Source organism: Falco peregrinus, chromosome 7, assembly GCF_023634155.1.
Source record: "Falco peregrinus isolate bFalPer1 chromosome 7, bFalPer1.pri, whole genome shotgun sequence".
In the NCBI taxonomy this organism is placed as follows: domain Eukaryota; kingdom Metazoa; phylum Chordata; class Aves; order Falconiformes; family Falconidae; genus Falco; species Falco peregrinus.
In genome coordinates, this window is record NC_073727.1 from 65871227 (window position 1) to 65884206 (window position 12980).

The following is a 12980-nucleotide window of genomic DNA, read 5'->3' on the forward strand; positions in this document are numbered from 1 at the left end:
CCACTGTCACTGATGGGCTCAGCCTCAGCCAGTGATGGATCCATCTTGGAGTTGGCTGGCATTGGCTTTATAGAACATGGGGGAAGCTTCTAGCAGCTTCTCACAGAAGCCCCTGCTACAGCCCCACTGCTACCAAACCTGTGCCATAACAATGCAAACCCAATACACAGTCTTTCAAGGCTAAGAATATTGCCCCTGTGTTGATACAGCAACACCAACACTGTTGACTTTGTCCTGTGGACATCCAGGGGCGGAAATGTGGGTGGTTTGTGTAGCTACGAATGTCATCTCTTAAATTTCAATCTGATTTGCTGACCCCAGTAATACTCTTTTAATCTAGTTGATAGTATAATAGATGCAAATTTCACATACCTTAAGTGTATCTTAATGTCTTCTTCTGTTACCTTTCCTATGCTGCTTTTCATCTGAGATCAAAAAGTTTTAAAGTGAGATCATAGCAGATGCCTGGTGATGATAATGAAGAATGGGTGCCAAAATAATAATTCTGAGTGTATGAAAACTGAACTAGAAGGAGTATTCAAAATGTGTTGAAAATCTAATGCTCTCTGGTTTGGAGGTTTGGTGGTGTTGGTGTTGTTTAGAAAATAGGCATGTGTTTGTTGCATTCAATTACCAGACTTCAACTCATTGCAATAAATTGGCAAGACAATATGCTCTCAGGTCTAAGTGTTGCAAAATGGATTTTTCTAACCCAAATACATGCTTTGAGATCAGGTAGAATTAATATGAGTTCAGAGTTGTACATACCTGTTTTCAAAATCTATTAGCTCCTTTTTTTTTTTTTTTTAAGAAGGAAATGACCAGAGTAACAGGTCTAGAACAAGGCTTCAAAAGAAAAGATACTAAACAAACTTATAAATCAATCCAGCAGTTTTTCCTTTCTTTGAAAGCATAGAACAGCTTATTAATATTAAAGAATCCTATTTCCAGCGGTTTCATTCTGTTAAATTTAGGTTGCCTTGGCTTGGTTTGGTTTGGTTTTTAACAGTACGTAAGTACAGCAGGATTGATTGGTACAGAGCGCAATGCTGCAAGCTGTACCAACAGTAAGCCTGAATAGTTTTTGTGCAAAGGTACTATTTCTAAAAATTAGGTTAAAATTAGCATCATTCTGCAAGTAATGTTGTTTTCACATGAATGATGTTACCTTGTACTTATTCTACTTCATGATAAAACACAAGAAGTTTTATTTCAGTGTAAAGGAAAAGAAATTTCTTTTGAGCTCAGCAGGAATAGCTTTTTGTAAAGGACAGTTTGAAAGATTTTTAAACAAGGAGCTATTTTTATCTTTTCTTCAAAGGTTTTCTTTTTATTATATATGTATAGATAGGTATATATATAAAAAATGAAATTCTACAGATATTCGCTGAAGATTTCAACATGAAAAAAACCTGGCCATACTCTGTGTAGCACAAACTGATTATTGCATTGTTAACAATAGCTGTTAATGAGTCTGAATGACCAACTAGTCACGCTATAATATCTTACAAGGAAACCTACCTTAAGATTTGCACAATTCCTTTTTTCACTTTAAAACCCATTACAATCCTTTCAGGTTTAAAAGCATAGCTCTCCTCCAGACTTCTGGTTTTCCATTTCTGAATAGAAGCTTGGGCTTTGTTTTGCATTTTGTATTTACAGCCTTAAAACTGATAAAATATATTGTTCATGGTAATAATGTTTTACATTCCTCTCAAGGGAATGAAAGACATCTTTAAGGGGTCTCCAAGATCCTGCAAGTGGATCAAAGGAAACCCAAGGAATTGAAACAGTCATTCTCAAGCGCTCTGCTGCTTGTTCCTGCTGGAAAGGCTGTATGTTTTTCCTGTAGTAAACCCTTTACATTCTGTCTATCACTCTGCAGGTTATTGTGTTAACAAATAATGTAGCATGCTGTTGATGGTGCCCTGACACTAGATCACTACGCCACATGAAAAGAATTTTGCAGTATTTCAGCTGTGCCATATTCACCCTCAAATTCACCTTTTCAAAATGGATTGCCTTTAACTATAATGAATTCAGCTGTTGGAGATGGATCTCCAAGGGATCTTCCTAGGAAGGAAGCCCACAGCTGGTCATGCCATTACAGTTAACCAGGCTGCTGGGTGATACCTTGCTCGGCCCCACAATTTAAGAAAGGCACTGAAGAACAGCAACAGTGGCAAAAGAAGACTGGGGGGGTTGTTGGAGCAGGAGGGAAGACAAGACAAAACAGTGGAGTAAAGTGAAAAAACATCTGTATCCATCAGAAGAAAACTTACACAATGCTGGTGCCTAGAAGTAAGGTAAGGGCTTCCCAGAGCTGGTGGACATCAAGAATGAGATGGATACTACAGTAGTGAAAATTCCCATTCCAAGAATGGAGAACAGAACCTGATGGAAAATTGAACATCTCCTGAGGTGTCCAGTACAGCTGTACTATTTAACTATGGTTACTTTGACCTGTTTCTTCTGCAACAGGACAATGTGGCAAGGAAAGGTTTCTCTGGCTGCTATTAGACTTCAGGTCCTGCAGAAAGACAGACAACTGTCTAACCTTAAATCACTCCGGTTTCCTAAAAACTGCCATTTCCAAACCACATGCATATATGCTTCACTCACTGCTTGTCTGCCCAGCCCTCTTGTTCTTTAGAGAACCTCTGAAGAAAATTCAGGAGACACATAGACTTCTTGCATCTTTCAGAAATGGACCATTCTTCATTTTAGCAAAACTCTTGTAAACAATACCTGAATCTGACCTCTTCTACTTATGTCATACACTTTTACTCTCTTTCAAACTCCTCAGAGAAGTCCTTTAGCTACACTGGTTTTGCTCTCCACTTCTTTAAATCTAGCCTTTAGTGCCTTCGTCCAAACGTCTCTAAACATAGCTGGGGAGTCTCCACAGACCTTTTTGTTGGCCAAGTCCAAAGCATGCTGAGGGAGAGCTCCATCACCATGGTTATGCATGTTCTAAAGTAGGCAATGAGAAGAAGGAGTATGGACTACCCATTCTGCAAATCAGGCGACAATCTTTGGAAGATGCATCCTGATCCTGAGGAACAGAGCCTACCTTCAGTCTACTGTTGTTACCTAAAGAAATACATCAGAACATATGTCCTGGCTCCAATGACAGATACTCTGCTATTGATATTTTCAACACCTGAGGTTTACTAATTCAAGGATGAGTTTGGTCCACTGATTTTAGAATGCAAAACTTTCCCATGCAAACACTAGCATGGACATGAAACCATCATCAAACTGTGTTGCAGAAATAATTTGTTTACTTCATGATGTAATCTTTGCTACTCTTGGTAGCCTTTGCCCCTGTAGAAGAGAGAGTGTAACAGATCACATAAATCACCTAGGTTAGTTTTGCATCCAGTCCTCACTGGATTTGTGACAGCAAGTTGGAAAAAGCTTTCTACAGTATATTCCAACAACCACAAGTTCATGAAAAGAAAGAAAATTTAATAACTTACTGAAACCATTAGGTTCCCATCTCTGTAGCTCCATTAAAGCTCTATTTAAGAATTAAGAATTCTATTTAAGATTATACTTGCATAAAAAATTCTACTTAAAATATACTTCCCTTACTATGCTTCTGGTAAAGGAAAATCAAACAAATATTGCAGAACATATTTTACATATTTAATGTGACGATTTTTTTTAATGCTGTCATTACTCATTTTACAGAAATCTGCATTGATTTATAAACGTAATAGATTCCTCAAGAACACTGCAATTTCCTGCAATGAAAAATACTGTTTACCCTATCTCTCTCTGTGAGGATTTAATGTTATTTACTAAGTCTTACCTTGTGTCAGAGCAAAGGAGAATCTTAATCAGAGATTCTTACTCTGAGGCAGAATCCCAGTAAGACTTTCACCACAACATTTGCCTTTTACCCGGTTCGTTGCATTTTGTGTACTTTACGCATTAAGGACTTCAGAAAGGGGGTAGAGTGAAATCAAAGTTCTGTTTGGAACACAACCCATTATTTAAGTTTCTGGCCACATGTTCAAAAATAATTCATATATGTCAGAAAAATACTGTTTAAATGCATGTTACATTGAGACTAGAGACTTTTGATTAAAGATCAAATCAGAGCAAAAGTTCCAGTTTGATGATATAAAAAAATCTCACCACTTGCTCATGAGAGATTTGGGCCAAAAATATTTCAAATGCCATAGCATTAACTCCATTTGATTTCTATCATCCTGACATTTGAGATCAGTTCTCCAGATGAACCTTTCACTTCTGTAAGCTGCAACATTATTAGATTCAGAAAACACGTTCTTCTGGTTTTATATCTGATCTGGAACAAATCCTCAAGGGACTAGCAGGATGAAAATGCGAGGATATGATTCATACAGAAGTCTATAAAAATACAGATTGATGAAAGCAGAATGAAGCATGATGAAGGGAAGAAGCAATTACTGGCATTTTGTGTATATGTGTGATCAAAATCACACATCAGATAGAAAGAAAGAGCAAGTTACCCATTCAGATGCACATATGCCACAATTTCAAAGGAAGCCATGAATGCACAGCAGTATTTGAGACCCAAAACGACATTCTCCCTCTTATTAATTTTCTTTATAACCACACCACTCTTGGGACCATAATTGTTTCAAGGTGTGAAAACAGGTGTATAAATGCGTATCTTTCTAGAATGTATATAAAATAAATCACATTATGCATACTCTGTCTTTAAACTTGGGCAGATCAAAACACCAATTCAGTGGGCTGATGGAGAATGAGAGTGCTGTAAGCCTGGGTTTCAATTGAGACCAGAAATAGTTTGCTTACAAAGCTAGTGATTCATATATTTTCCTGGAAAGCTGCCCGTTCTAGGATTTGCACACTTCTCTGGCCCCCAAAGAGGATTAGCCAGATGTTCAACAGCACATGTGTAACACACCTGCTTCATGCTGAAGCATTTGGCTTTGTTAAGGCCAATGAATGGGAGGAGGTGGAGAGGAACAGTGGGAAGGAAACAAGGATTTTAGACATTCATCATTCAGGGCCAGACACCCTGCTGGGAAACCCAGATGCATCCAGAAGCAGGACGCAGTGGTTACTGGATAGAAAACTTACTGGCTCCTGATACTGCACCGGAAAGCTTTGCTGTGGGACATCCTAGCTGCCAGGTACCCCCAGAGAGGGCAGAGATGAGGCTGAAGGCTGGGCAACAATAGTGGTCAAAAGTGAGCCTGTGACTGGGGTAGCTCTTGCAAACAGGTTCTCTGGGTTCCAGTACCTCTGGCATTTGGGATGCATTTTTGTGCTTTAGCAGCAGATCAGTCAGCTGTTGAGTGAGGGCTGAAATGCTGTTGGCTGTGGCGATCTGCAGAGTGTTTCCTGAGAGAAAGAAAAAGTGCCATTCTTCATCCACGATGGAGGGCTGGGATGGAGTGTGCAATGTGTAATGGTCACGACACAGAAACTGGGAATTCAGTCTTTAATAAAGGCTGGGAAAGCATACAACTGTTTGTTGAAGCTGGGAAGCATAAGTTTAATGTTAGTATGCTTTAATTAAATATATATAACACCAGAGGGAATGGCTGGATATAAAGCAGCAGTTAATCTGTTGTAGCATTGTTTAGAAAAAAAAAAATAAATCTCAATATTTAAAATACTAATTATCTACAGTATTTCCCACCCACACTAAACGTCTATTTTACCAAAAAGCGTGACTGAATACACAAGATTGTGATCATGTCAGAGTATGTTCAGACTAGGAAGGCTTGGTTGGGCTGATATTTATCAGCTCCCATTTGTTGCCTATAGAAGGCTATCTAGAATTTCTTAAGAGCTGAAAACCTTTTCATATTCTAATTACTGGAGTGTTAAATTGGGATTTTAAGAAAAATTTCCCTTAACACATCTAAAAAAAAAAGAATGTTGGAACCGCTGTCGGTTTTGCATGACCTATGAAACAAGCACTAAGATAACATATTTTAATGCTTTTCTTGTTTGTATCACTATTTATATCACCAAACGTATTCAGTAATATTTTCAGAAACCATCTTGCCTGTAGGTAGGCACAGAATCAGCTCTAGCCTGGGTCCTCAACCCTCAACCTTTCATATAAGTAACCAGATTCAGACTGATTAGCTCCTACCTTTATATGAAAAATGTCACTTCTGTGGCACTTTGGGTGGCCTATGATTGCCAGTATGGATGCCCACCACCCCACACAGTGTTACCTGTCAAGTCTCTGGACCAAATATGCTATTTAGAAGTACATTTGCATTTTCTGTGCCTCTGCTGAGCAAGTACAGGGCACAATTTATAAACAAAATTACGCCGATCAAAGAAAGATCACTTGGAACAAGAATCATGAAGTTACCAGGCTGAGATATTAGCCAGGATATTGGTGTCAAATTCCTTTTCAAAGGCTGAACGACCAACTTCAGTGCCAGAAGTTAGTGTTGCAGGGTGTTCCATGTGAAAGGAATACGGAAACTTTTTTAACCAAAAGAAAAAAAAGAAGAAAAAAAAAAGAAAAAGAAAAAAAAATGCAGGCTCTGAAACACAGGCTCTGCTTGGCTTTTTATTTATGTATTCTGTCTGTAGTGTCTCTAAAATTAATCCTACCATCATGACAAGATGATTTGCAAAACTAATGTGGAGCAAAGAAAATTGTCTTGCCCTGCCATTCCCTGTTTTCCCTTTTGTGTCTGCCTCTCCATAGCTGGACTCTTTCGGTTACCCAAATACTTGTGGTTCTGTTGAAAAACAGCCAGGTGGGTTGTGCTGGCAGTTAGCCTGGGGAAAGGGAGGCTAATGGCCTGTTGATCATTAGAAGGGCAGCTGAGGAAAATTGAGACTAGCTCTTCAAATTTTAGCAGGTTCACTGTGAAAAGAAGCAAAGGGAAATGGATTGATATCTTGAGGGCCAGGGAAACTGTACGTATTAGGCTTTTGTTGTGGGGTTGTTTTGTTCTAGGTCTTTTTATTAACTGTTTAAAGTTATGCTTGAAACAAAGCAAAATGCTGCTCTTTGTGGAAAGAAAAAAACCCCAAACATAATGTTTTAATTAGATGAGACCCATTGCCTTCGTCAGTCTGATGACAGGGAAGTAAATATTAAGTAACAAATTGAGACAATCTACTAATATTAGTGTTTGTACTACAGGCATACTATAGAGTTTGGTGAAATACTGGCATGTTGATCTCTCCCAGTTAATATATGGGCTACAATAATTTAATGCCTGAAATGTTAGGAAAGTGTAGAAGAGAAGACTGAAGCCTCCTAATACTTCTGAAAACTTACGTATGCAGTACCTCCAACCTAAGCAGTGGTCTTCTTCTAAATGAATAGACCATAAATCACTTATAAAAAGCAGAAAACCTGTATTATCTGATTAGAGACATATTTTCTTTAAAAAACCCCAATCTAATGATACAAGACAAGAATTTCTGTTTCATTAAGTCACCTACTACCTTTGAAGAATAGCCTTTAGCCACTAGGAAAGATACTCATAGGTTACATGTATAGGATACTCATTGTTTTTATACTTATCTACAGTTTTTCCAGACTCTACAGGCCCTCAAGAATACCTTCGCACCAGAGCTGACTGGGATAGCGCACAATCTGTTATGCAATTTGTACACCAAATGTATTAGTCTTGGGATAAACCAAACACGCTTAAGCAAAGCATTAAAAAAAAAAAAAAAAAAAAAAGGATATTGCATGCAAGAGAATAATAGATATTGGAATTCTAAAGATCATTGGTAGTAGATCCATTTCTGTGGTAGGCAGCATGTCTATTCCCATACAGCACCATAAAGCTTGAGCCATATAGAGCATTAAAAAGGTAATCGACAATCAAATACCTAATTCCAAAGTTGCTCCCTCTTTAACGCTTACTGTATGGATGGTTCCAGAACTACCTCACTGGAGGCAAAATTAGGCTTTGAGATATTGTCTAAAAAGATAAGGTCAATTTTAGGGAGATTCACTAGTTAGGAACTCACTAGTTAAGGAAAAGCATGCAGGAAAGACCTTGATGTTTAAGGCAGTCAGCTGGAGCCAGGAAAGCAGAGTTTATGACAACAATATTTTTCTTTAGACCACTTCTTTTTCAACCAGCAACAGTTTATTATAAAACACACACACAGTTCTCCTTTCCAAGTGAAATTAGATTTTCTCTTATTTCCTCAAGACCAGGAAAAACTCTGCATCTTCTGTTGCCATACCCTTCGAAGAGCTTCAGTCCTTTTCTACAGGACTGGTGTTCTCAGAAGGAGGACAGACAGTCTTGATCTGTAGGGAAAGTAGCATCTTCTGTTCTTCAGCTGCCAACAAGAAAAGTCATGCTTGTATCACTGCAGTAACAGATTCCTCTGTGAGTCTCTCAACACTGATTTTATAAGGCACACAGGCACTTGTCTCTGCAAAAGAGACAGTGTGAAAGGTGCAACGACAAACTTTTGTACTTCAGAAGAAAAATAAAAGGAATGGCTTACATGTCTGCATTAGGAATTCTTTAATAGTGAGATAATGAAATACAAATTATATGAGAAACAAAACCAAGGAAAATCTTACTAAAATAAAAGTACTACTAAAAGCTTTACTGAAACTAAAACTAAGGAATAGAAAAAGTATATGGGAAAAAACCCAAAGAAAATATAAAAGAGAAAATGTATTACAATTATAAAAGCCATGGAAAAGTCCTATAAAAACATTAGATAAAGAGAAAAATAGGAGCAAGTATAATGAGAAAACTGAGCAATTAATGGACAGTTGAAGGAAACATGAAATGTTTAAAGCCTTCTCTGGTTCAGTCTTCACAAAAAGGCTAACTGTGAACAGATGCTTACTAATGAGGAAATAGGAACACCAGCCAAATGGAACAATCAATTGAATAAGTTGAATATATTCAAGTCATTAGGGCTTGACAAGCATCACCCCAAAAACCTTACAAAGTTAGTCAAAGCAATTTGGGACCTTTCATTAGTGGTGCAGGAGAAATGAGGGAGTTTTGTGGAAGGTGAATAAGTTCTAGAAAGTCAGAGAACAAGTCTGGGAGGATAAAAGTGACACAGAGAATTACAGAAGCGTCAGCTTTTCTTTGATAGAAAGATAACTGAAGCAAATTATTAAACAATCAATTTGTATTCACCTAAAGACAAAATACAACCAACATGAATTTGTCAAGAATAACTCATGTCAATGTAATTCAATTTCTTTGACAGGATAAAAAGATCTGGGAAAGTAATAGATGTCAGATTCACATGACACTCATAAAGAAACCTGGAATATATGGTCTGAGCAAAGCTGCTGTAAAATCTTGCCCAGAATACTTGTTAATAGCTTGTTGGAGAATGGATAGGATATATTGTATAATGCCCTTCACAAGGCTGACCTGATGTTATTCAATATTTCAACCAAAAATTTACATGTATGTGGAAAGTTTGTGAATGACAACAACTTGTGAGGGATTCCATTTTGGAAGGCAGGATCAGAATTCAAGCAGATCTTGAGAAAATGGAGAAGCCATAAAGACAGATCTGAGTACAAAAAAACCACATAGGACTAAACATGGGATGAACAAATCAAATGCACAAGGAAAGAATGAAAAATAATGTATTGTACAAAGTTATTTCAGGAAGGTGAGATACTGTGTCAAAAAAAAAAAGGGGAGATATTACTTCTATGAACATTAATGATACCTATAGCCCCTTGTAAGACTTGAGAGTTAATTATGTCACTGTATTTTGTTATAGCATACTGAAATGAGTCCACATCTAGTGTTGGTGCACTGAGTGTAAGATGGATTCAACACATTGGGATGCAAAAGAGGTCTCCAGACATAGACAAAGAAAGGCAAAAAAAAATTCCAAGATCTATGAAGAATGCTTGAAGGAAAGGGGTCCATAAAAAAGGGAATTGAGGGTGGAATATAGCATTAGAGGCAAGTAATCAGGCTTATTCACACACACTGAATCTGGAACAAGGAATAATTGCTTTCCTTCCAAGCAGGGAAGATTTAAACTGCAGGTATAAAAAATTCTATAATAACAGTTATGCAAGAGAACAAGTTGCATTGGAAGGTGTTGAAATCAATATCACAGGAGGATTTTGAAAGATATGCGCATCAAGGACAATAAAAAATAATTGTTCATTCCTGTGGTCTGATAGAGAACAACTCCTGGATATCACTTCCTCTCCACATTTCTTGGATTTCTTTAACCATATCAGATGCTGCCCAGAGTTTGACTTTGTTTGCGATTTTATTTTCAGACAAGCAATGTAGCCAATTAGTCAACTAGCTGCCTGTGCAATGGGAGGTTATTAATAACCATACGGAGAACCTTGCTTACTTTTCAGACAATAGTCTGTTAATATGTATGGCTAAGAAATGCTTACCTAAAGGTTAGGTAGTGCTGTGTTTTAAAATTTATGAAGTGCCACAGACGTAGAAGTGACATACACATTGCATTCATGACGAGACTGCAGTTTAACAGCTCCATTGTACAGACAGCAAACAGGTTCTGAAGCCTAATTAATGTGTATCCTTTGTCTTGAATTCATCAAGAATTTCCCATTATATGCATGTATATTGGGCCTCTATTTCACTTAAAACTTAAAACTGCAAAAATTTTGGGGGAACAGCAAAAGACTTAGATTTAGCAAAACAAACAAACAAAAACAAATCTTCCCACATGACAACAGGAAAGGAGATTAAACTGTTAAAACCTATTAAAAAAGTACCACCAAGATCAGCCTAAGCCAGTACACATAAAGTTAATGCTGAAACACCTTCCAATGGAGTAATGACTAATAATATTTTAAAAACATTTGTGTGTGGTTTAATATATTTCATGTTTGTGTCAGACCTATGTGGTCTAAAATGCCTCAGTTCAGTGTGGTCTCTAGATTTCAAGGAAATCAGTGAAGGAATAAGCACTACCCTCTTTATAATTCTCCAGATCTGGATTGAGCTGCTGTTGCCCCAAATGCCACTGGTCACTATGCAGGGAAAGGAAAACATCTCAAAAAGGTAAATGTAATCTCTTAGAAAGTTTTTGTACTAGATCTATATCAACCCCATCAATCACATCTATCATGCCTGTAATTAATCTTTACACAGAAATCAACCACAGGGTGAGTCAGACAGAAAGTCCCCAAATCAGGATTTTGGGGGGTTTTGCTCTAGAGTCCCTGGGACGCACTTCCAAAGAAAACAGGTGAATTTAACCTGGATGAATTCTGGGTGAACAGATGAATCTCACTTGAAACCCTACAAAATGCATAACCTATCTAAAAATACTGCTTTTTCTCCTGTTCACAGGCTGCAGACTGAGCGCTCACAGTTGTGCAGAGATACAATACAAAATGATGCTGACCTGATGCCATACGGAATGAAAATCCAGGCCTCCTGGAAAAATGGAGCACTTCTGACTGCACAGGCTATTTATGGAAGTGTAGATGAGATCTGTATTTTCACCAGTTGTGTGAGAATGCAAGGAATGCTGCAGGGGCTAGTGAGTCAAATCCTCCTTCTGTAACAAACAAAATCTATTTATTTCACCAGTCTTCACAGGCAAGACTTCATCCTACAAATTAGTGACTTCAGTGACCTGTGTAAATTTAAGAGTGCCTTCAGGTCAGTAACCCTGCAAGTAGTAGACATATGTAAAGCACTGTTCATTCATGCCTAAAACTTGCAGTCTGAACCAGGATCCAATTAGTAATAGCTGAAAGGATTTACTTCTCCAGCTTGTAAAGAAACCGGAACCGAATTTAAAAAATTAAGAGTAACAGGAGTAGTAAAAACACAAAATAAAATCCTTGGTTAATACTGTTCTTCAGGGTGCAAATCAAGTAGGCAAAAAATCAGGAAATTAGAAACATTTGGTGCAAATGCAGTTCAGCCTCCTTTTACATAAATAATGAATTACATACTAAGAGATTACTTTACTCAAAGGATTGCTGCCTCAAACAGTGGACTGGACTGTGGATTCTCACTTAAAAAGCACACACTTAATATTTTATTTTACTCCAGTACTGACTTATGGCCTACGATGTTCTTCCTGTGTCCCATCCTGAATTTTATGTTGTATTTCTTTCCCTATATAGCTCCTCTAAGTAATAGCAAGTAGCACTCCCTCCAAAAAGCGGGAATAGAGTGGATTATGTTTTACAATTATGTACATAAAGCACAGGGATATTACAATGTACAGTATCAGCATAACCAGAAAATCTAGCATGCAGCACCTTACTTACACTCAGGGTGACCATCAAGAGGTTTGAAAACCTGCAGTCTACAGCCATAGATGTCTGCAACTTAAATTAACCATTAACCTGAATATACTAGGAAAATCAACATGAAAGGTCACTTATACTTTGTCTGTTGGTGTAATGTGCATTTGGTGGCCACAGAGAAGTAGGCTCAGGAATTTCAGGTCCTTTTCCAAATTTCTCAAGATCTTCACCTCCAGGTTTCTAGAAAGGAACACTAAAGACCCAGTCCCTTTGCTCTAGGGAAATGGTTGTTAATCAAAACGGACCAGACTTCACTCCATAGGAAGCTGCCCAACTCTTTTATCTGAATTTGTTACTAGTGTTAATAATAATAAGGCAGATTAGCCTGAGGGAGACACCTGGTGTGGAAAATTCAAGTCCACATTCTGGTTTGAACAAAAAAATACAAGCCATGAGAAACAGGATTTTAATTTAGGAAGAATTAAATTCTTAATAATTTTACATTTTGAATACAAGTGATGGAAAATAAGGTATTCATATCCCAGTTATTAGCAGAGAAAACCTGGAGCAGCTAGCAGAAAGTCCCATCTGAGTTTTCCTGTCTTTCTGCACCAAAGGTTTTAAACCAAGAAAAGTGGATTCTATTTTAAATCTGAATGAGGGAAGCAATTAGGTAAATATCTTTAGATTAGACCAAGGGATCACAAACTGATTCAGTTTAATTTGAAGGATAAATACAGCTAGTTCTACAAGAAGCTTC

General features: G+C 37.6%; 1 long non-coding RNA gene across 1 annotated transcript; it reads right to left on the bottom strand.

Moving 5' to 3' along the window:
* Window positions 1-8174: 8174 nt before the first annotated feature.
* LOC114012345 (uncharacterized) lies at window positions 8175-12283 on the bottom strand. Its single transcript, XR_003554733.2, has 3 exons — window positions 12242-12283; window positions 11362-11517; window positions 8175-8307 (listed from the first exon to the last, which is right to left on the bottom strand). It is a non-coding gene; the product is annotated as an uncharacterized LOC114012345 (long non-coding RNA).
* Between the last annotated feature and the right edge of the window lie 697 nt (window positions 12284-12980).